We start from the raw sequence: 24,566 nt of genomic DNA, 5'->3' as shown, positions 1-24,566 counted from the left end.
ATCAGTCATGCAACCAAGAACAGTTTTATTATATGTATGAATCAGTACTACAGCATCCCGACACATCATCATGTGGTCATGGCAACTCAGAACTAACTGTATTAAGGCAAACTGTCATGACCTTAAGTAAAGCGGCCAGTAAACACTTTCAGCAGGAATTCTCACATTAGCTAAACATTGGAACTTTTTATTGGTACAAATTTGTTTGGTGACATCGTTAGCTAACACATCAGATATAACTTAAACAAATATTTTGTGGTATAAACACAGCTAGTCGTGACCAAGGAAACTGGTGTTAATTAGTATGGCCGCACCTATTGACTGGTAGGTGACGTAAGTATTTACATGTTGCATAAATAATTGTTATTGTGAGGTACTTACTAGTCGCAAACTTCGTAACTTGTAGGAAACTTTAGGTGAGAGTATATCTTTATGTAATATATATAACCCGGTGTTGTTTTAGATTTGCCTCTATTCTTCATATGTGTAGGTGGCTAGGGATACATTTAACACTATTGGTAGACCCAATGATGCATTTTACTTTGCTCTACACATACTGTATATTGTGCAATTCCAATGTTTCTGTGACACATACATGTACATATTCACTAATGTAACTGCTACTATTGCCTAGTTAAGAATGTTTACCAACATACAGTGGAGACACATACAAATCTGATGTTTGTAACATTCATGCTCTTCAATGATATACAGTATGGTTCATGCTAGTTATACTGTCATAAATAATATTTTAATTTTATGCAGCTAACAGTGAAAACCATTATCATGAATTGTGTAACCCAACTGTCAGCTTTGCCAAGTGAGAATGAAGAGTGTTACTTACACATTGACCTCACAAATCCTGAAAATGTATTTGATTTTAGTGCGCTTTCTTTCTGTGCTAAACAAATTCCAGAAAGTGATTTATGCTTGACTGTTGAACCACCACAGAAACTATCTGAGCTAAAGGCAAATAGTCATGACACACATGTGGTTCACAACAAAGATGAGAATACCAAAAAGAAGCCTTTCCATTGTGACCAATGTGGAAAACCGTTCCTTTATTCTGCTCACCTAAAACGACACATGGTTGTTCACACAGGAGAAAGACCTTATGGCTGCCGAATTTGTAACAAACGATTCCCAAGAAGTGACCATGTACTAACTCATATCAAGCATCACAAAAGGGAAAAGTACCAATTGTTGTGTTTGTAATATTTTTTCCTAGGGCCCATATATATTCAACATATTTTTAAGGTACACAGCATTGCCCAAGGATAATATGCAAAGTCATCAACAGTGCAATCAAGTAGAATCTTACATCAAAATTAGTTTGCAATGTATAACATGTACCACAGAATGAGCCCAGTGATAAAAATGTGTCAAAAATGGTGCAGTCTGCTACGCTATGCAGAGGATCTGAACATTTTATCGCTCATGCAAGCCAACTCTTTACTAAGCCAAAAAAAAAGTGTTACCCTTAAAGAGGTAGTTACCGGCAGTTGTAATCATTGTTGGCACCATCTGCAGAATGTACAGTTTAATATCCAAACTGACCAGATTTTTTTAAAGATTATCAGTAACTGAACAACTTTACACTTATCAGGGGAGACAATTTGAATTGCAGTTGATACATGAAGCATTAAGGACTAGAACAATTCCCTATTATTGTAATGCAATGGACTGGTAGAAAGATTCAACAAGGCTTTGATCAACTCTGTACAACACCTATACAGCGCAAGAATGCAAAAATTGGTGTGTTTTGACCCATGTATTCTCAACAAATTACAACAAACGGTAGCTCAACCACACAGGAACACAACAATCTGCAACTACTGACGACGATGATGACGCCTATATAGTCGACTAATACCACGTTAATGACTACATCTCATACAGTAGATACCCAACAAGAAATTTTTCTGTGAATGATATCACAGGGTAAGTAGAATTCTAGGAAAATGGGAACGGAAAGCGGAAACAACCAGCGGAAAATGCCTGATAAAAAGGTCATCATGCCATTATAAAGGTTGGATTTTATCGCACAATGCTTCTTTGCAGCATTGTTGGATCCTTCCGCTAAAATGATCGAAACACTCTAATAGAGCAGTCACTTGTAGTAAAATACTCCAATAGAGCAGTCAAAAAATGTTTTGTTAGTTATCCCACCAGAGACCCACATTGATGGCCTGTGAATTGATGGGGTATAGCTGTCATAGATTAGGTGTATAGACTAGGTAAGTCATTAACATTGAAAGTTAGCTACTCTTTTGAAACCATAAATTTTTAGAATATTCAACTATTAAACATTAAAATAATACTGATATGAAAATTGAGATTCACAAAGTACTCTAGTTAACTGGCAGTGCCTATTATAGGTTTTGAAAACTGCACCTATACTGCTTCCAGATAAGAAGTCATATGTGACCGGGCCTGCGAAAACAGGGCATGTGGGCACAAACTACACCCCATCACTCTACTGGTCATATCTCATTACTGGAAAAGTATATTTCCATTCTGTGACTTGCATCATTATGCCAATGAAATGCTTACTAAGTGCTGAAAATTGCAACACCATAGCATAATGGTACAAAACGTTATGAGTGATGAAAGTGTGAAAAAGTAGACAAAAATCATGTGCCCACATGCCCTATTATCGCAGGCCCGGTCACATATGATGGGAGTATGCATGCAACACTAGTATACTTGTCAAACTGAAATTGGCTCCAAGATCCCCATGACTGCTTATATAGTCCTTTAGTCTCCTCATTGGAGCCATGCACCTACACATACTTCAGCTGCCACATGCCCATCATGTGACATTTTCATGAGGTTGCAGGTACAACTTCCCTCATCTATATGTAGTTACTGTAAGTTAATTAGAATCCTTTTGTAAACTTTTAATTATGTGCTATATTGGTATAAATTTATAGTTTCAAGGAGTAGCTAACTTTTAATGTTGATGACTCAGCTAGTCTATATACTTAATCTATGACAGCTATAGCCCATCAATTCACAGGCCATCAATGTAGGTCTCTGGTGGGATAGGCAACAAAACATTTTTTGACTGTTCTATTGGAGTATTTTACTACAGGTGACTGCTCTATTAGAGTGTTTCGATCATTTTAGCGGAAGAATCCAACAATGCTGCAAATAAGCGTTGTGCGATAAAATCCAACCTTTATAATGGCATGATGACCTTTTTATCAGGCAATTTCTGCTGGTTGTTCCCGTTTCTGCTTTCCGTTCCCGTTTTCCTAGAATTCTACTTACCCGATATCACACTAGGGGGACCTGTGAGAAGGCTTAAAGCCTGTGAATACAGGGAGTCAGAAACATGTAACTAAAATGTGAAGAATGTAGAAAAAAATGCCAGACCCAGTGGTGACTTGATCATCTTCTTCCGATGAGTTCATTAGGTACAAGATGGGACATCTTCTCAACAGAGGGAGTTAACAATGTAGCTATAGGTAACTTGATTGTGTAATGTTACAGCTATTTTTTTAATTATAGTTAAGTTGTATTAGGCCTTTTCACTATTAACACTATCTTCATACACACACTTCAGCTAAGTTGTAAGAAGGTACAGTATGCTATGATATTCACTGGATAAGATCTATGGGCTCACATTATAGCTCACCAGTCCTGCCAGGTACATGCATGGAATTCCACCATAGATGGAGATGGCTGTCTAGTAGCCAAGATAATTCCAATAGTGTTTCTTGTGATTTAAATAGTTGTTTTGAGATTAGCAAACATGAGTGGGGGTGGGAGTGAGGGTAGGGTGATGGATGAGCATTAAAATATGTAGACAGGGGTGATATTAGAAGACCTAATGCCAAACATACAACAGTCTGTCAGGGACAGTTTATATGTGTAGCTAACACATTCAGCATTTCATCCATCATGATGTTTCAATCCTATCCAGGCCTGCTGAGCCATGAACATATCTGAACAGTTATAGACCTGTCAGAAAACCAACTGCTAAAAGCAGACCATACAAGTTGAAGGTTATTGTGGAATTGTTAGTGTGATGGTGTGGCAACTTTGTGCTGGTGTTACAGTATCTCAACTTTGTATTTCGTGTCCATATGGTTGATAACCCAATCACATTACTAAAACATTATTCTCAGTGTTAAGATTTTCATGATTTATGATACAGCAAGTAGAATTAAACTGAACTGTGAAGACAAAACTAATATTTTATGTGAGTTTAACAGCATAATATATAATAGAGAGGTGCTAGTCAATAGTCTAGGCAGGCCACCCAAATATAGAGTGATATTAAATTAATGTACATAGTATGATTATGATGCAACATCTGTGTTTGAAAATTGTGGTGGTGGGGCTTTAACCAGTGCTGGCTTCATGTACTGTTGCTGTATATGTCACACATTATCATCCAGTGGGTAATCAGAATGTCACTGCACATAAAGGGTCTTGTAATGGTATCTGTGGTTTTGAGACGAAGCAGATGTTTAAAGCCATGGAAAGTAATGTATTCCCCCAAAAGTTGTGGCAATTAAATTAGTTAATCTAGTGGTAAAATAAACGGCTACAAAGGACCGAGATCATGAATTTCATCAAGAATGCTATGTAGAGAATACCGCATTTACATTCTTAAGAATACATAAGTGCCGCCTAGGCAGTACAATGAGCGCCATCTAGGCGGTACAGTGAGTGCCATCTAGGCGGTACAGTGAGCGTCATCTAGGCGGTACGGTGAACGTCATCTAGGCGGTACAGTAAGCATCTAGGTGGTAGTAGTATGATGCGGTCAGTGAGCGCCACTTAGGCAGAACAACAAACAAACCAATGTTACTGGTGTTCCTAACTACTAACCCCAATAATTGATAACGCCATAATAATAGAACTTAGCTATTTGGTTTTTGGGGAAATGCACAAACTGTCTGTCAACAATATAGACTGCACATTTAAGTATTAATAATAGTCATACTATTGATACTAATACACAGTATATATATATAAGGGCTAAGGGTATACACATACCAGACAAATCTGTATGTAAGTAATACATATGTGCATGCCACTATGATGTCACATGAGTTAAAAGGCCTCATTTCATAATGTTATATAACTTACTGACAGAACATCACATCAAATCCTCACTATTCACCACCCTTTCTAAGTATCATACGGTATTATTATTGTTATTACTGCTTTACAGTGTCCAGCACTGAAAGTCTGACAGCAACTTGTGCTGCAGCTTTTGAGTTACCTAACCTAATGAACAGGACTTGAAAACTTTGACATAGCTAATAAGGTGAAACAGAAAAATGAGCCAAAGAAAGGAAAAATCCCTCCAATCCTAGCATTTGAACTGCAGGCCACCCAACATCTAGTCAGGTGCCACACTCAATTTTCCTCCAGGAGGAATGAATTTTTTTCCTTTAACATAAGTGTTTATTACAATGGTAGTACGTCATGGATTGCTATGCATAACCAAGCCCATAAATGTCTTCAGAAGCAACCCCAAAACCCTTTCTATTTTTGAATTTTCTACTAACTGACTGACTGACTGACTGACTGACTGACTGACTGACTGACTGACTGATGCCTCCAGCCAAGCATAGCTCAACTATGGATAAGGCTATGGGCTTGATTTCTTCACTATTCAATGTCGCTTTGGCCTGAGACATGCCTTTTCACCAGCTACAGCAGCCACATACATACATCATGGATGTACCTTTGTCCTCCTTTTTTGTCCTATTTCTTTCCCACTACCACACAGGTGGTAGATTGTGGCATAGCTTCAGTACTTTATTTTCCATAGCATGACTGGATTGATTGCAGAGGCACTTCTTGTACTGTCACTGTGTAATGGGTGGAGTACAACTGAAAAAGAACTGGAATAGCATTTTTGCATTTCAGTTATTGAATTGATGTTTGGGGAGTGCATTCAGTCACACGATTAATGTAATTGATCATTATTTCCTTTGATGTGGTATCCAATGGTAATGAATTGTGCTACTGCAAAAATTAAAACAAACAAGCGTAAGGAAAAATTAGAAATTTTACATTTGAGTAGGTATCACAGAAAAAAGCAATGAAACAAGGGAGGTCATTTATACCTGTGGCTATACTAGCTGACATTTAATTCCTACTTCAGCCTGCCAATGACTAAAGCACAGAACTAATATAGCTACAGGTATAGATGACCTCCCTTATTTCATAGCTTTTCTTTCTGTGATCCCTACACAAATTTAAAATGTCTAATTTTCCTTACATTTGGCCTTGTATATTTTTATAAGCTATGTCAGACCAAGATCACATGAATGTCCCTGTTAATGTCCCACCACTGCTTTTAATGACCAGTTACACTTCATTTGTTGTTATTAGACCACTTTACAACTACTAGCCTATGCAACTACTATGTTCTACTCCATAGGCGGCTCCAGGATTTTTGGTGACTGGTTTCTGATCAGGAGCATAGCTAGACTTTCGGTGAAGACCAAAGCAGCTTGTAAGTACATCAGTTGTGAAAAGGCCAAGGAGCACAACAGCTTCCTTTTTACACCATTTATTCTGAAGAACGCCTACGACTCAGCTCCTAGGTGGTAAAGGTAAACTGATGGAGACATTTAGGCTAGGGTTGTAAGTATCAATGCACTGGTTGACCCAAATAGTAATCCAGATGGAACACAGTTTATTTTCTTTAAAAACAGAGCCATGATTAAAAAAGTTTACAAGTCTCAAACTAGCCCTGCATTTATATTTATATTATATAGTTATACAACGGCCACGAGTGCTCTGCCTGATATAAATGCACGAGCCTGAGGGCCGTTAGGCCCGAAGGCAAGTGCATTTATACAGGCAGAGCACGAGTGCATGTTATATAACTGTTATGTACTACTCACCTAATAGGTGGGGAGAGTCTCACAAGACAGCTGTAACACTTATAAAGGCCAGGTTTCTAACATTGATTGTGGGTAACCAAGCCGGACGTTGCGATGACGTTCCCCCTGCAGTACTGCAGCCACCTGAGATATTGAAAGCTAGTACGCTATGGGTTATATCACTAACCTGCATTCGCTGTTCGACTCTCATCATGTAGTGCTCAGCACGCCAGCGTGCTATATAGACTAAACACCAGACTAATCGCCATAGTGATTCTCTCGAGCGAAAAAAAGCAGCTAAATAGACGGTTTAAATAAACAAAACCTAACTAATAAACAATACTAGTCTAATTCTTACTATTCACACTGGCTAAACTTGAATCTGGTGGCATGACAAAACTGGTCACCACAATCGAACGTAAAGGTAAGTATTATTTAGAATATATTTGTTTTATTGAGTCATTGTTGAAGTGGACTACAGTTTAATCTGAGCTAAGATGGCACCAGACTAGTAAGGTGTATCAGTACGTTTATATATATGTAGACTAGAGTTGTGGCCACCTGCGTTGGCTTTTTTGATCGCCATTGGCTGCTTGTAAACATTATACGTATTGGTGACGTTATGGCCCACAATCGACCTTTACATGTCAGGCTATAAAAGAATTCGAGTGATCTGTGAAGTGTCTTTCCACCTATTAGGTGAGGTGTCGTAGTGGTCTTCGCCACCGGCACTTGTGCTATGCTGCACAAAACCGCAGCCAGTGCAATATCTGTATATTGCACTTCGGTCGGTGCATTATAACTTATAATGCACTCGTTGTGGTCTACAAAACCGCAACCAGTGCATTATAAGTTATAATGCACTCGCTACGGTCTGCAGCAGTGCAATATACAAATTATGGCACTGGCGGTGCCTTTGAACTGCCCACGCAGAGTGGTACATATATATATATATATATATATATAGCATAGATAATGCATTACAGGAAGGTTTGTCTGCAAAAAGCAAGTACAGTGGAACCTGTGTCACGGTCACCTGGATTAAGCGGTCACTTTTGCATAATGGCCATGGTCACGAGGTCCCAAATATTTTCCCATACAAATGTATGAATTGTGGTCTGCATTAACACGTATAACGGCCAACCAAGAATTCGCCTATGAATCACTGTATACATAACTTCATCCTTCGTATAGTGATGGCTACCTTTACTGGTGGCTTGTAAGCCACATAAGAGCCACCAACGTAGTGCAGTAACTTTGTGCCTCTCGAAGGGTTTGTGAAGTTTCGCCCCTGGAATATCATCTTCAGTGAGTACAACCATCTCCGCGTTGAACGTGGCAGCGGATCGACTGTTTTCTGAATTCATCGCGTTATATTTTACCTTTCCTTTATCGTATTGATGTCGGACAAGAACTGAAATTCGTCGCTAAGACTACAGATTTCTTGTGGCTAAACAGAAATTGAGAATTCCATATAGTTTCTGAAATATGACAGCTTGAAGTCCGCGCATCATCGTTTTCCCAATGGTCGTAATGTATTTTTTTGAGTATCCGCAGCATCCAGTTGTGACGTACACGCAATTAAAATTAATTGCATTCTTCCGCTTCTTAAATGAACTGGTCTATTGGTTTGCTACTGTTGCAGCATCATCTGTGCTGGTTAGGCAATTTGGCGAGGATGAGTGGCAACTGTTTTTCAGTTATTTGTTAACTCCTAGCTATAGGCCATTTTATGGGCTGAAGTGCAGTGGATGATGTAGTTTTGAAGGATATCCAAAGGATGTGTTTGGATGCTCTCAGTTGTTATGAAACACCCCAGGATCACGTTTATTACATGGATCAATTTATGCTAAACTATCTTGTTTGGGGGGGTTGCTAGAGGTCCTATTGAGGTCACTGGTGCTTTTTCCAGTAGCTTTTTGGGAAAATGATTATTCTGGGGAATTAACTTGCCATCATAAGTTCTGTGCTAGTCAACCTCCCTCCATCAAAACAGACTGAATTTTACTGTATAGGATTTTTCATCGCAAAAAGTGACCCTACCCAACACCAGCAATACTACTCATTTGCTCAGTTTAGCAATTAATAGTTCAAGGTCAATGCCTTTACCAAATGCAAATATCCCAACTCAACAAGTAATAGATAAACAATAAATGTCGTATTCTTGATAGGTTGTTGATTTCAGACCAGATATGAGAAATGAGCAACTCTGTACTCCTAATATATCATTTACAGAAGCTGTCTTCCACAAGACTGGAAAGTGGCTAATGTAATACCTGTTTATGAAAAAGAAGACCATCACCAGCCTGGAAAGTATAGACCCCTTCACATCCACAGTGTGTAAAGCATTTGAATCATTATTATAAAGATAACATTGTCAGCCACATGATGGAAAACAACTTGTTTTCTAAGGAGCAGCATGGTTTTCTTCCCAAACGTTCATGCATGACTCAGCTATTGTGTGCAACAGAATATTGGTTAGAGGTGCTGCTAGATCATGGAGATTCTGTGGATGTAATATACTTTAAGTTCCAAAAAGCATTTGACTCTGCGCCACATAAGGGACTGCTGATTAAACTTAGAGCATATGGAATAGATGGACCTCGATTAAATGTTTCCTTGCAAAAAGAAAACAAAACAGTGACGTGGTGATATGATTACAGTTTACAGTATTTTCTATAACATTCATGATTTTCACACTAGTCAATCTTTTTATTTTTCCAACTTACAGCAATACGTGAGGTCACCCATTTAAGATATTCAGATATCACGATATGGAAGAGCTCACACTATTAGTCAGAGGTTGGAACAAGCTTCCATATGAAGTGGTCACAACACCCACACTAAGCCAGTTCAAGAGACAGTTTGATAATTTCTATAGAAGTATTTTTTATAACTCGTAGGATATTTTTCTAGCTAACAGATAATTACTTGTATCCATATAGAGCAGTTTACATGACTGCAATTCTAACATTAGATAATACAGAATGAAACATGGTTAAACCTAAGAAATAAAATACCAAATATTTATTTGTATCTGGAGCCACCCCTTAAGCCTATTCTGTCATTGCCTACTATGTCAAATAGGGACATGCAATTATGGGCCTGTATTTGCTCATGTAATATCTATGTCGATATATGTCATGCCTTAGTTACAAATCTTTCATACAATTCTGTGGATTGAAAGTCAAATTATAGATGGTGGGAGAGCTACAACATTATAAAGTGTTGATGACGGGAATTTACAATTTGGAACTGATTCCTACTCTTGTGATGCTATTGCTGAGAAAAGTGGCTATTGATAACTTGAGTGTGGAATAGCAGAGGAATCTTGCTGGTAAAGGAATATCTTCAAATCCATTTACCTTACTGTGATAATTACAATACACCTATAGGACATGAGTGCATCCTGTACTTAAGTGTTGTCATATTTGCAAATGACAACAGTATAGTAAACTGCTGGACCAACAAAGGGGAAAGCTTTTGGGTGGTTAGTTCTCAAATTGATAAGGAAGCTCCCAAACTAAGAAGATTGATCACATTCTGTAACCACTGTGTTCAGAGTCATGTCATTTCTCAACAATTATCTGTACAATTTGGTCAATCACTGAATCGCCTTGGAGTGACAGCTACATGCAGTGGCTTGGCCATCTATCTAGGCTGTAAGAGTAGTGATCATTTATCTATGAAGAGTACCAACAAGACCACTTTGCTGTTATCCTGCTGGCCTATAAAATTTACCTAAGCACTTAGCATCTATATTCTATGACCTGTTAAAATCAGTAAAGAGCCTCATATCAAACAGTACAGTAGTACTGTTTAGTAGGGTTCTACTCTAAACTGAACAGAGCCCACCAAAATGGTGCCATTAAAAGCCATCATAGAAATATCATAAACTTTTTTTAATGAAATGAAAACACATGGTAGTGTGTTGTGTGGCCAAGAAAGCCAATGCGCCACACTATGTGCATATTGACAGGAAGAAAATGAAATTTACATGCCCAAAGCACATTTTACATTATAGTTGTTTGTCAGGCTACACACTAACTTCACTTCGGTCTTTTGTGATATACGAGCAGCCAAAGTTTCAATTTTTTTCTTATTGAATTATACATTTGCGTTTTATAACAAGTTTTGCAAAGTGTGCAAAAATAATCTAGGTGCCTAAAGACCCTTCAAGAAGAACAACCTTGAAATTTGGTACAGATAAAGAGCATATAAAGGTGAGTTCATGTACTAAGTTTGCTGCAATGAATCTGATAAATATCCATGGTACTTTGAGTATTCATTCTCGTAAAATAGGATTGAAGTTTTGTCACAGCTACAGGGTAAACTGCTTATGGAAATTAGTTGAAATTTAATCTGTACATAGGCTAGCTAGAGTTACAAAGAAAAAACCGAACAATTGTAAATTGTGGGGTTGAGATACTCTAATGGAACAGTCATCACAGGGTAAAAAAGTGCATGAAAATGTCAAAAAAACTTACTAGAGTTCCTCCATACTGAATACCCAAATCCTTAACCACTGAGCCACCACTATCAGAGTTATTCACATTACTTGGTTTTTATTTCATAAATGAAAATGCACACAACACTCAATTATGAGGTATGTGCATTAAACAAATTAAATTAAATTAAAATTCTAGCTTCATTGGCCACCACCATTAATTTTGCAAATTTTTCACCAAGGCCACACACTTTTTTCACAGTTTGGCTGTTTTTTTTTTGTGTATAGTCTTATTTCAAATTTAAACAAGAAAACACTTACAGACAGCCAGGTATTGAATTTGAAAAACTTGCCAAAGCCAGATATTTTCCTGCCTAACTGCCTACTTGCCTGCCTGCCCACCAGCCCACCCACCCACCTGCCTGACTACAGTCACAAAGTCAGAGGTCAGTGCACAGCCACCATTTCACACTGCAATTAAAGAACTCATGAGTGGCATGTACCTTTTCTGGTTCCAACAAGTGCCTGCCTTCTGCATTTGGCTTTTCCTATTATCTTCAATTACATGGTAACCTTCATACAAGAAAACCATACCAAGGAATTAATTTTTAGCATTGACACTTTTCTTAGAGGAACATATTGAGATGTCACAAAACTATTTGAAGGCTTTTGCACTGATAAAATTATTGCATGGTCTGCCCCTAAGTACTTAGAACACACTGGCATGCCCTTAACAATCAGAGTACGTATGTGGTGGCCTTTTGGATGAAAGAAGAAGTTGTAGCTGTAGTAGACAATTTTTGGGATCTATACGTATCTACTAGAAATGCTATTTTAAGGGTTCCAGCAATAACAAGTAGCTGGTGAAACAAGCGATATAAATAATAGAAGCTGTTACAGCATAGCTATGTGGGAAATCCCTACATTGGCATGTTACCACCATTTGTTCTTTCCATGTTATAATAGCTACCATCATTCATCACATCTCTTGTTTCACCACTTTGTATTGCTGGAACCTACTTCATATTTAAATAAATAATTTTTAATTGTTAACTTTTTTGTTATAGCATAGCTATGTCATACACATGTGGCAATAACTGCTTTATTAGAGTATCTATTTCTCTGGATGTTACGAGTAAATTGTGCAATAGATTAAGGGATGCGGTTTCTATGTGACCTATGTCTTGTTTTCTACAGCAAACCTGAAGTTGATTGTAGCTAGATCATTGAAGAGTATGGTTACCATGTCTATTCATTTTTGTCTGTAATTCCTCATAAGTCAGCTATGGTAGAACTATTGAAAAACAAAAATGGTCACCTTAAGTACTCCTTACAAGTCTTCTATTGATTGGTTAATGCACAGAAAGACAATAAACTACTTCATTGGAAGACTGTTATCATTGAACGATAACACTGGTAACAGGGTAACAGGGTAACACTGGTAACAGGATAACACTAGTAACACTGGTAACTGGTGACACTAGTAACACTGATAACAAGGTAACACTAGTAACACTGGTAACAGAGTAGCACTAGTAACAGTGGTAACAGGGTAACACTGGTAACAGAGTAGCACTAGTAACAGGATAACACGAGTAACACTGGTAACAAGGTAACACTAGTAACAGGATAACACGAGTAACACTGGTAATAGGGTAACACTAGTAACTGGTAACAGGGTAACACTAGTAACACTGGTAACAAGGTAACACTAGTAACACTGGTAACGGGGTAACACTAGTAACGGGGTAACACTAGTAACACTGGTAGCTGGTGACACTAGTAACACTGGTAACAGGGTAACACTAGTAACAGGGTAACACTGGTAACAGGGTAACACTGGTAACAAGGTAACAGAGTAGCACTAGTAACAGGATAACACGAGTAACACTGGTAACAAGGTAACACTAGTAACAGGATAACACAAATAACACTGGTAACAGGGTAATACTAGTAACACTGGTAACAGGGTAACACGAGTAACACTGGTAACACTATATAGTAACACTGGTAACAGGGTAACACTAGTAACACTGGTAACAGGATAACACGAGTAACACTGGTAACAGGATAATACTAGTAACGCTGGTAATAGGGTGACACTGGTAACAGGGTAATACTAGTAACAGTGGTAAAAGGATAACACGAGTAACACTGGTAACAGGATAACACGAGTAACACTGGTAACAGGATAACATGAGTAACACTGGTAACAGGATAACATGAGTAACACTGGTAACGGGATAACACTAGTAACACTGGTAATAGGGTGACACTGGTAACAGGGTAACACTAGTAACTGGTAACAGAGTAACACTGGTAACAAGGTAACACTAGTAGCACTGGTAACGGGGTAACGCTAGTAACACTGGTAATAGGGTAACACTAGCAACAGGGTAACACTAGTAACAGGGTAATACTAGTAACACTGGTAACAACTAGTAACACTGGTACCAGGGTAACACTAGTAACAGGGTAACACTAGTAACAGGGTGACACTAATAACACCGGTAACAGGGTGACACTAGTAACACTGGTAATAGGATAACACTTAATACTGGTAACTGGTAAAGTTGATAATAAATAAACAATAAATAAATAAACAGGGTAACACTAGTGACTCTAATAGAACATACACTCAAATTGACTTCAACAATGTTCTTAAATTTGTGAATCTGGAATTGATGCTGCTCTCTTGGTAATAAATAACCATTGCCACTATAGCTGTCTAAAGAGCTACCCTTTCCACCATACATCTCTTAATCTCCTAAGCTTAACTTTTAGAAAAGAAAAGGCATAATTTAGCTATTGCAGGAGAGGAGCCACCCAAGACCTCTTGGCCACATTAGCTCAGACTCCCAACAAACACAGACTTCCTAAATGGATGGTAACAAACAACAATATTTCCTTTGTTGTGACACCAGTCAGTGTTACTCTGTTACCTACAACAGTAAATGTTTAATGGTTAATGCATTAAAAATAATCATACAGTATAGTAGTACTGCATAATAGGGATCATGGAAGTTTGCACTTTCTCACAAAAAAATTGTTCAGAAACCAGCTTCACAATGCCTTCTTGACACCTTGGCAGCATTGGTTGGGGCATAAACAAGCCAAAAAGTGTCTGCAGTGTAACCCAAAATGCTTCCAATAGGTTACTGTGAAATTTAATAAAAATATTGTTTAGTGGAAGGTTTTCTAGACTGACTTACTAATGTTGCCAGACAAGCATAACTCAACAATGGCTAAGGCTACAGCTTGATTCTTTCACTGCTAGATACTGCTTCAGCCTGACAAGTGCCTTTCGAATACCACAGTATGTATAACACTTATGACAGATCATCTGTATTTTCCGTAGTGACCGGATCGATTGCAAAGACTTTTGTTTGTAATGTTGTGTAAAAAGGTGTAATGGTGGGAATACACTCTCCACTACCTTTGACCTCTCTGGCCAGAGAACCCAAGAACATGTGCAGAACTGGGAAGCAATAACAACAGATCCCTGGGTCTTGGTTCAGTTTATCGGTTGGAGTTTACAGAGAAACCAACACAACCCTACATTCCGCTTTCAAAGACAAATGCCATAGAGGCGCAACAGATACACTTGGAGGTACAGGGGTCACTGACGAAAGGGGTCATTCAGCTAGTCAAGGACAAGGACAGCCCTGGCTTCTATTTAAGACTATTTCTTGTACCCAAGAAAGGTGGACAATACAGACCGGTAATAAACTTAAGACCACTAAGCAGGTGGATCCGGTACAACCACCTCAAGACGGAAGGCATCCATGTGGTAAGAGACCTCCTAGACAAGGAAGATTACATGACACGCATCAACTTGAAGGATGCTTACCTGGTTATCATGATAAACAACAATGCCACAAATTCCCACGTTTTCACTGGGAGGGCCAGGATTTTGAGTTTGTTTGCCTCCCGTTGGACTAGCGTCAACCTCTTGGATGTTCACAAAGGCCATGAGAGTGGTAGTTGCCTCTTTGCACAACAGAGGTATCTGTTACATAATCTACCTGGACGACCTCCTAATGAACATCAATTCTAAGGGAACATACCACTCTGACACTAGACCTTCTGGAAGCGCTAGGTTTTCTAGTGAACTACCCCAATCTCATTTGACACCCTCACAGGAGGTGGAATATCTGGGCTTCCTCATAGACTTAACTTTCAAGAATTACAGCTCCTAAAGTTAAAGTTGGACTAGATAAAGGCAGAAGCTTCCTAGGTTTTGACAAGCGAGGAAACCTCAGCAAGACACTTAGCCCAACTGATTGGCAAATGTCAGCAGCAATCCTGGCCATTTGTCCAGCTCCCCTTCACTATAGAAACCTGCAAGCCCTCAAACACACAGCACTGGCCAACTGTGGTTACAACGGGTGGGTGACCCTATCAAAAGAAGCAAAAGAGGACTCGAGGTGGTGGACCAACAACTTAGGTCATTGGAATGGACAAACTATGTCTCACCTTTCTCCTCAGTGTACCATAGAAACAGATGCATCCACAATCAGTTGGGGTGCCTTCTGTCGGGGAGAAGCAACAGGAGGTTGCTGAAGTGTGGAGCAGCAGAGACTCCATATCAACAAACTAGAACTCCTCGCCATGTCACTAGCTCTCAAGTCATTTTTGAATAGGGAAGAGGTCAAGTCCATCCTGATCAAATCTGACAGCATGACAATGGTGGCCCACATAAACAAGCTAGGTGGAACACACTCTCCACGATTAGTGGCCTTAACCAAACATGGTGCATGGAGAGAAACATGAGGCTTACAGCTCAACACTTCCAGGAAAGGTAAATACCACAGCAGATTACCTGTCAAGGCATCTCCGAGACAGGATGGATTGGATCCTGAATCCAGATGTATTCCAAGGAATCAACAGTGCCTGGGGGCTGCTGGAAGTGGACCTCTTTGCCACATGATTCTCAACACAGCTTCCAATTTTTTCAGTTGGAGAGTGGACCCAGAGGCCACAGCAACGGACACGTTTACTAAGGAGTGGACTACACTAGCAGAATTTGCTCACCCCCGATGATTCCTAATCTCAAGAGTGCTAATGAAGACCCAGATGGAGGAGGCCACAATTTTCCTAATCATTCCCCTCTGGCAGACTCAACCATGGTTCCCAGTGCTGCTCACCATGATAGTAGATATCCCAATTCTCCTTCCACCAACTCCAGACCTGCTGTCCCCATCACTGAATTGTGACTGCTCAGTGAGAGAATGTCAGCCACCCTTGGTTGCCTGGAAGGTATCAGGGAAAATCTCAAAGCAGAGAGAATTCCAGAGAATGCTTCCAGACTTATCATTTCCTCTTGGAGAGGTAAGACCAACATTAACTATAACTCTGCCTGGCGAAAGTGGAATATGTGGTATACAAAGACAGGCTTTCCTCCCTTTACAGCAGATGTATCAGCTGTATTAAGCTTCCTGGCAGATGAATATGAAGCTGGCAGGCAGTACAGATCCCTAAATTGCTATTGCTTACCTCAACACTATCCCCGGTTGAAGGAATCCCAGTGGGACAGCACCCACTTGTCATTCAACTCCTCAAGGGAGCTTTTAACTTACGGCCACCAATGCTTGGATATACTCATACCTGGTACGTATCCAAGGTGCTAACATTCCTGAAAGAGATGGGCCTGAATGAGAGCCTCATTCTGAAGAGGCTGACTCAAAAGCTGGTCATGTTACTAGCACTAATACTAGGGCAGAGATGTTCTGATTTAGTCACACTCTCCTTATCAGGCCACTCGTACACAAGTGATGGCATAGTCCTGCCATGTGTAGGGCTGGCTAAGCAAGCAAAACCTAATAATGAGCAATGCTTACAGCCAGTGGAGATCAAGTCCTTTAAGGACAAGCAACTGTGCCCAGTAGCATGCATTACAGCTTATGAGTCCATCACAAGCAAGCTGAGAACTGACGGAGTGCAGAAGCTATTCCTTGCAGTTATCCCTCCACACAAGCCACTTTCATCATCTTCTATTGCTCATTGAGTTAAGAAATCCCTCAGAGAGACAGGCATTGATGAGTATTTTACAGCTCACTCCACAAGGGCTGCTTCAGCTATGTCAGGTGTCTCCACGAAGGAGATCATGAGTAGAGCAGGATGGTAAAGTGAACACATCTTCACTAAATTCTACTATAGGCCTAAAGCAATAGCTGATTATGGTGAGATAATTTTACAAACATGCAAAGAAACATGTTGACTGAACCGGAACCCCTGAAGTACAATCAATAAATGACTAAGGCCACCTTGGTGGCTGAAAGCTGGTGAAAGGGTGAAAGGGATGTCAACATGTTTATCCCACCTACACCCACCCATGAACTGAACTATTGATTGATTTGTGTATGATCATTGCTCTGTATAATAATACCGGTGTACGAACCTTAAGTCACAAATGATTAGTTAACATATTATATGTATTAGAGTGGGAATATACATATGTATGGCTATGTTATTAATAATAAATTAATTACTATTGGTCTGTTATACTTAAACTCAAAGAATAATATTGTGAAAATTCTACTAACAATGTGTAAAGGTATGTCTTTTTTAGTAACGCGTTCTACATGTACGTAGGTTGGATACCTAACACAAGGATCTAATTTTATGTAGGTACATATATGTGGGGTCATTATGGTTTCAAAATTGCTGCATAGTAATAAACAAATATGTTTGTTTCAGAAGACCAAATACGATTTTGTTGAAAGAAGTAAAAGTGAAAGCTTTGTACCTTAGTGCTGCTTTCTAAACAATTTTAAAATTATAGAGTTGAATCAACATGGCAAATAAAGCAGTGATAGTGACGCTGACAAAGAAAATTAACAAGTTGTTACCTATGATGTCATGGCAGTGTGAAGACAAGGTATATAAAAATTTCAAATATGCAACTGAAGTAGATTTCAATAGTGACGAGTTTTTTACTCATCTAGGACGTTGGTAAAACATCCACAATAACCTTTAGAAAATGCAACTGGCTTACAACACCCAAAAACATGCGTAAACTTACTAAACAGAATTTTCTGTGATTTCTCCATTAAACGCACGCAACAAGAGTTACCTCCCATAAAACGGGAACATTTAGAAAATGAATGTAGAGGTTTTACTTGGATTGGCTTGGATGACTGCAGGTTGCTCGCCGTGCTTGCAAAAGGCTTGGGAAGTATGTATAGTAAATCATTAATCAAAAAAAGAGTCTCCTGGCAGGTCAAGATCAAAGCATAAAATGCATAAATACTTTCAGGAAATGTATTTGCAGCAGTGTAAGTGCATAAAAGTGCCTAAACTGTTGAGGTATCAATACTTTGGATAAGTCATTTTTAATTTTTAATTAAGCTATGTCAGAGTAAATACTTTGTACATATATATATATACTCCCAGCAATGTTGTTTTGTCAAAAGATTTGCATGGTGATGGCTTCCCAGCCATACAAGTACTTGTTCATGCATGGTCTTGTTACCTTTCATGCAAAGATGCTACAAACTCTGTGGTGACCAAACTTCTGTTTTCATATATCAAAGTGTAATTAGAGGTAATAGGTAGAGACCATCTCAAGCTTTTATGCTTATAAGGTAAGGAAGCCATCTTATATGTTGTACTAAAAATGAAATATAGTGAAGCCATCTCAAGTCTAATAACCACTAACACCTAATTATCATTGACAAAATTACACTACATTTTTACATGCCAGGAAGATTTTAATGTATTTAGTATGTAAGATAGTATTACCATAGGTACATGAACACTACAATTCCAACTTCTGTAGTACTATAGTAGCCAGCTGCCCATGCACTCGATCACACAAAAGCATGGCAAAGGGACCTTTGTGTGATGGAGCATGTGGACAACTGGGAACAAGACTACTTCTATAGAGAAACCAATTTTCAAGATGAGCATTAGTAACCATTACCTCCTGGGCACACATGGCTAGCTAAAACAGGAACTGATCTCTCCTATTGTAGTATTGTATTCATACATGTGACAGCAAACCACAACACATAATCCCCCTCTTATTTCATTGAGTTATGACATTAAGAAATTAACTAATCCAATCTGCTAACCAGCTATATAGGAGGGATCAGTAAAGAAAAGAAAAAGAACAACAGCAGATGGTATTGTGAATATGATAAGTGCCTATGACCAGCCTGAGTTATAGTATGTAGGCAGCTGGTACACATCCATGTTCATCAAAATAGTACCAGGTATGCTACTTTCATTGTTTTACTTACTCTTGTTGATGCTTATGATTGGTGGTAATATGGTATATATCAAATTCAGTTGGTTTGTGCTTCCAAATAGTACACTTTCCAGTAAATGAACATTGTCCTAAATATGAGAAACATGCTTTACATTACAAATGCAAACAAACTACCCTAGAGTGTGAAACAATAATTTAAGGATGAAAAGCACATTACTGTGAGTGGGGTATACTTGCATTTAAGGTGTATATACCATAGCCTTGCTTCTAAAAGTGGAGATGAAATAAACAATGCTGGTACTAAAATCAACATTAGTGAACACAGCCTTACTATGCACAGCTCAACATTAGCAAACAGCTCAGCATTAGTGAACACTAATGCAGGGGCGGATCCAGACTTTTAAAAAGGGGGGTTCCACTTTGAATTGCAACTTCAGCTAGCTGTAAGTTGAAGACCAAAAAAAAAGTTATCACCTGCTTAAAATAGCTGCCTCTCACCATAGATGCCCTCACCAACTATATTTCCTTATTTATAACTAGATGCATAGCTACACTGCTCCTCAAAAGACTACTGTGACTGCTCTATTAGAGTATCACAATTTGACTGCTCTATTAGAGTATCTCGAGTAAGAGAGGCTCTTTCAAAAGGGGGGTTCCATGGAACCCTCTGAACCCCCCCTGTAATGTAATTACTTAAATACCCCCATTCATATGGTAGCATACAAAAACCATATAAGTCCATACACATTGATTAATGATTGACTTTTAAAACTAAAGCAGGCATTGCTTTACCATTTATGGCAATGTGAAGTATAGTTATGAGTGTACACATAGATAATATTATAGGTTTGAAGTCTTCAGCCATACTTAAAGGTAAGATATACTGTAACACAGTAGTGGCCACTGAGTCAAGTATGCCACTGTACAAAGGTCTCATACCCAAGCAACCAAGAACAGTTTTATTATGTGAGTACTACACATCATCATGTGGTCATGGTAGCTTGTTATTATATAGAACTGTATTAAGGCAAACTGTCATGACCTGTAAAGCAGCTGGTAAAGACTTTCAGCAGGAATTCTCACATTAGCTAAATATTGGAACTTTTTATTGGTACAAATTTGTTTGGTGACATCGTTAGCAAACACATCAGATATAACTTGAACAAATATTTTGTGGTATAAACACAACTAGTTGTGACCAAGGAAACTGGTGTTAATTAGTATGGCTGCACCTATTGACTGGTAGGTGATCTAAGTATTTACATGCCGTGTGTTGCATAAATAATCGTTATTGTGAGGTACTTACGAGTCGCAAACTTCGTAACATAAAGGAAACTTTAGGTGAGAGTATACCTTTAGTATTTGTAAAATATACCCAGCATTGTTTTAGATTTGCCTCTATTCTTCATATGTATAGGTGGCTAGGGATACATTTAACACTATTGGCAGACCCAATGATGCATTTTACTTTGCTCTACACATACTGTATATTGTGCACTTCCAATGTTTCTGTGACACATACATGTACATATTCACTAATGTAACTGCTACTATGCCTAGTTAAATAAGTTTACCAACATACAGTGGAGACACATGCAAATCTGATGTTTGTAACATTCATGCTCTTCAATGACATACGGTATGGTTAATGCTAGCTATACTGTCATGAATGATATTTTTATTTTATGCAGCTAACAGTGAAAACCATGCATCATGAATTGTGAAAACCATGCATCATGAATTGTGAAACCCAACTGTCAGCTTTGCCAAGTGAGAATGAAGAATGTTACTTACACATTGACCTCACAAATCCTAAAAATGTATTTGATTTTAATGCGCTTTCTGTTGCTAAACCAATTCCAGAAAGTGATTTATGCTTGACTGTTGAACCACCACAGAAACTATCTGAGCTAAAGGCAAATAAAGCACCCTGTACATGCTTATGCCTTTTGTGTGACCCGTCATTGATAAAAATTGATAATAAATAAATAAATAGTCATGACAACCAAGTGGTTCACAACAAGGATGGGAATACCAAAAAGAATATGAGCCTTTCCATTGTGACCAATGTGGAAAACCGTTCCTTTATTCTGTTCACCTAAAACGACACATGGTTGTTAACACAGGAGAAAGATCCTATGGCTGCCGAATTTGTAACAAACGATTCCCAAGAAGTGACCATGTACTAACTCATATCAAGCATCACAAAAGGGAAAAGTACACAATTGTTGTGTTTGTAATAAGATATTCTATGATTGGAATGCTTTCGCCACTCACTGTCTAACACACAACGTTAGCGAATATGTAAACTTGGCAGAGAAAGTGAACAATACCAAAATATCATTGTCAGAAAAGCAAACCAAGCGTTTCACAAATAAGCAAGTAGCAGTTTACAGAAGAAATCAAATCCACACCCAAAATAGTAGTGGAGTGGACAACAGACAGACTTCAAAATGGAGGGGGACTACGACTGAAGTCACAAACATGATGCTACAAGGCCGTACCGGCTCCTTTTATAGTGGTTGAAATGCAGCAGAAAAAAATGTGGTTAACTGTAACAGGCCATCCACAAGTATACTCGTCAATCCAAGTCCTTGCGAAGACAAGAAATCTCTATTTGAGCTTGCCACCTGACCCAGAAAAGACGCTCTTAAGGAATTTGAGTAATGTTGAGGCTTAAAACCAATAGTATGGTAATGTAGCTACCTACTTGTGATGTTAGTTTGACTTTACTTGATGTGTGATTGTTATATCCAGGGCCGCCCACAAGGGGGGGCAACTGGGGCATTTTGCCCCGGGCCCCAGCCTGAAAGGGGCCCCAGGAGGCCCCCCTGAATACCTGTTTAAAAGATCGATATACTCTAATAGAGTAGTCAGATCTAAATACTATAATAGAGCAGTCACAGTACTTTTTTTTTTTTTGGTCTTCACCTTACAACTTGGGTCAAGGGCCCCACTTTAACTCTTTGCCCTGGGCCCCTTAATTTCTCTGGGCGGCCCTGGTTATATCTGGTCACATTTGAGCTTAACTACATCTGCTAAGTTGTCATGAAGGAGAAGTGGGGCTGGTTTTCGGTCTCAGTATACTTTTTGGTGGAAACATGGCCCATACAGTATGTCTGGTGTCATTCTTTCCTTTCAATTCATTATGGTACAAAATGTTAACAAACAAGTATATGGAAAAATTATGTGCTATAAATTTAAGTAGAGATCACAGCAATAAAGTAGGAAGACTACCTACACCTGCAGCCATAATAGTACAAATTTAATTCCTTTAATTATGACCTATTACCATATAACTGAAGTACACATAAGGTGCACTAGTATGGCTGCAGGTGTATAGGTGATCTCCCTTGTTTCACTGATGTTATTGCTATATCTGATCCCTAGTCAACTAAAATTCATAATTATCATACTTGTTTAATATATAAACTGTGCTTGTCACATACTGTAAGTACTGGTCATTCTTACAAAGTGGTGGTAACTTTGGATGCTGTTGACTAGTGTAAGTAAAACTCTGCAGTATATGATTTTAATACACAATGGACTAAAATGAAGAACTGACAACTACTTGTGTAATACATGAGTTAGCACAGATGACTTTAGAGAAGCCCCTGAGAGAAAAGATGATGAAGCCATCCAGTAATGTCTCTTGGTGGAGACGACTGCCCATTAAAGCAACACATATGTAGTTGCAGTGGCAGCAAAGAATGTTAAGGAGGCTCAGACAGAAACATCTCAACACAGTCAGTTTACCCAACACAGTTAATTACATTAACAATTTCTCTAAAGCTGATAATGAACAAAATGATTTAGGTTTCTCAAATGCACAAAAATAGCAAAAATAGTTAACTAATAAGAAAAAATATGTAACCAGAATGAAAAATACAAAACATGTAAATGACATTATAAAGTAAAGTTATAATGCATGTAAAATCCATTCCACGTATTGTGCATAGCAAAACTTTCATAGTATATAGCACGGAATAAAAAAAGACATTTACAGAGGATTCTCTATATACAACTGTTTGCTGAATGTATAACCACACAATTTTTGTCATTTCAAAGTTCTAGCCAGCCTTTGTGGTATTTAAAGTGATCCCCAAATCTTATTCATAAATATAATTTCATTACTACAAACACTTTTTTAAATGGCATAATGACTCCCATCTGTCTGTCACCTACAAAATTTTAATTGAGTGTAGACTTACTGTCTGTCATGTAACCATAGCCACCAACTTAAGTTCTTACTCTCTCATACTACAGAAGTAGCTTAACTACACAATAAAGGGAGTATACATGTCGAAAGATGTAACATCATTGCCAACTTGAGGGAGCATACCAACTTTACTGCATACCTGGTATGGATATGTTGGACTTTGATACAAGACAAGAATACATAAGATAAGGTTTTTCTATTTTCAAGGAGCTATTCCAAAATGAACTTCATTGCAGAAAATATAATAAATACAGATTACAGAAGTTTTATCAGCGTATATATAATGTGTACGTGTTCGTGTGTGTGCGCACACAAATAAGTCTACAGCTACCTGTCTCTACATAGTCCAATGTCTACACAGAAACTAGTACAAATATAGACACATAATAAGAACTAATAAAAGAGCAAACATGGACAAGTCACCCAAAAGTCACCCAAGCCACTTACTGTTGGCCATTGTTCAATGTTAGGTGTTATTCATGGTCATGAATGTTCTATCACATGTGTTGACCACAACTTCTTTACCTACATAACTCACGTTTTAGTACTGAATGTGTCAGTGACTCACTTCAGGCTTTAGCAATCTCACAGGATCCTAGTGGGATAGCAATTAACACAATATAAGTCACACTAACACAATATAAGCCACACTAACACAATATAAAAGCCACACTAACACAATATAAAAGCCACACTAATACAATATATAAGCCACATTATCAGTCGGCAATATACTTGTAAAAACTAACCAAGAAGATTGCTGATACATTCTTTTCACTGTGATCACCAACCTCCTTAGACTGCCATCATTGTCATCATCATTGCCATCAT

At 38.4% G+C, this 24,566-nt stretch overlaps 1 protein-coding gene across 8 annotated transcripts in view; it reads right to left on the bottom strand.

Annotated features, from left to right (window-relative positions):
• The window catches only part of LOC136240039 (protein odd-skipped-related 1-like), a 67,584-nt gene extending 43,018 nt beyond the window's left edge, over positions 1 to 24,566 (bottom strand). For 2 of the 8 annotated variants that reach the window (XM_066030851.1, XM_066030850.1), the window contains exons 1-3: positions 24,485 to 24,566; positions 24,274 to 24,330; positions 19,548 to 19,644 (exon numbers count right to left, since the gene is read on the bottom strand). The gene's annotated coding sequence lies outside the window, so the exon portion shown is untranslated. Of the gene's footprint in view, positions 1 to 19,547; positions 19,645 to 24,182; positions 24,331 to 24,484 lie in introns of all 8 variants that reach the window. The other 6 variants (XM_066030855.1, XM_066030853.1, XM_066030854.1 and 3 more) reach the window with 6 other exon arrangements.

This window comes from Dysidea avara, chromosome 12 (genome assembly GCF_963678975.1).
Source record: "Dysidea avara chromosome 12, odDysAvar1.4, whole genome shotgun sequence".
In the NCBI taxonomy this organism is placed as follows: domain Eukaryota; kingdom Metazoa; phylum Porifera; class Demospongiae; order Dictyoceratida; family Dysideidae; genus Dysidea; species Dysidea avara.
The sequence above is the reverse complement of the archived record's forward strand: the minus strand, read 5'-3'. Positions and strand labels throughout refer to the sequence as shown.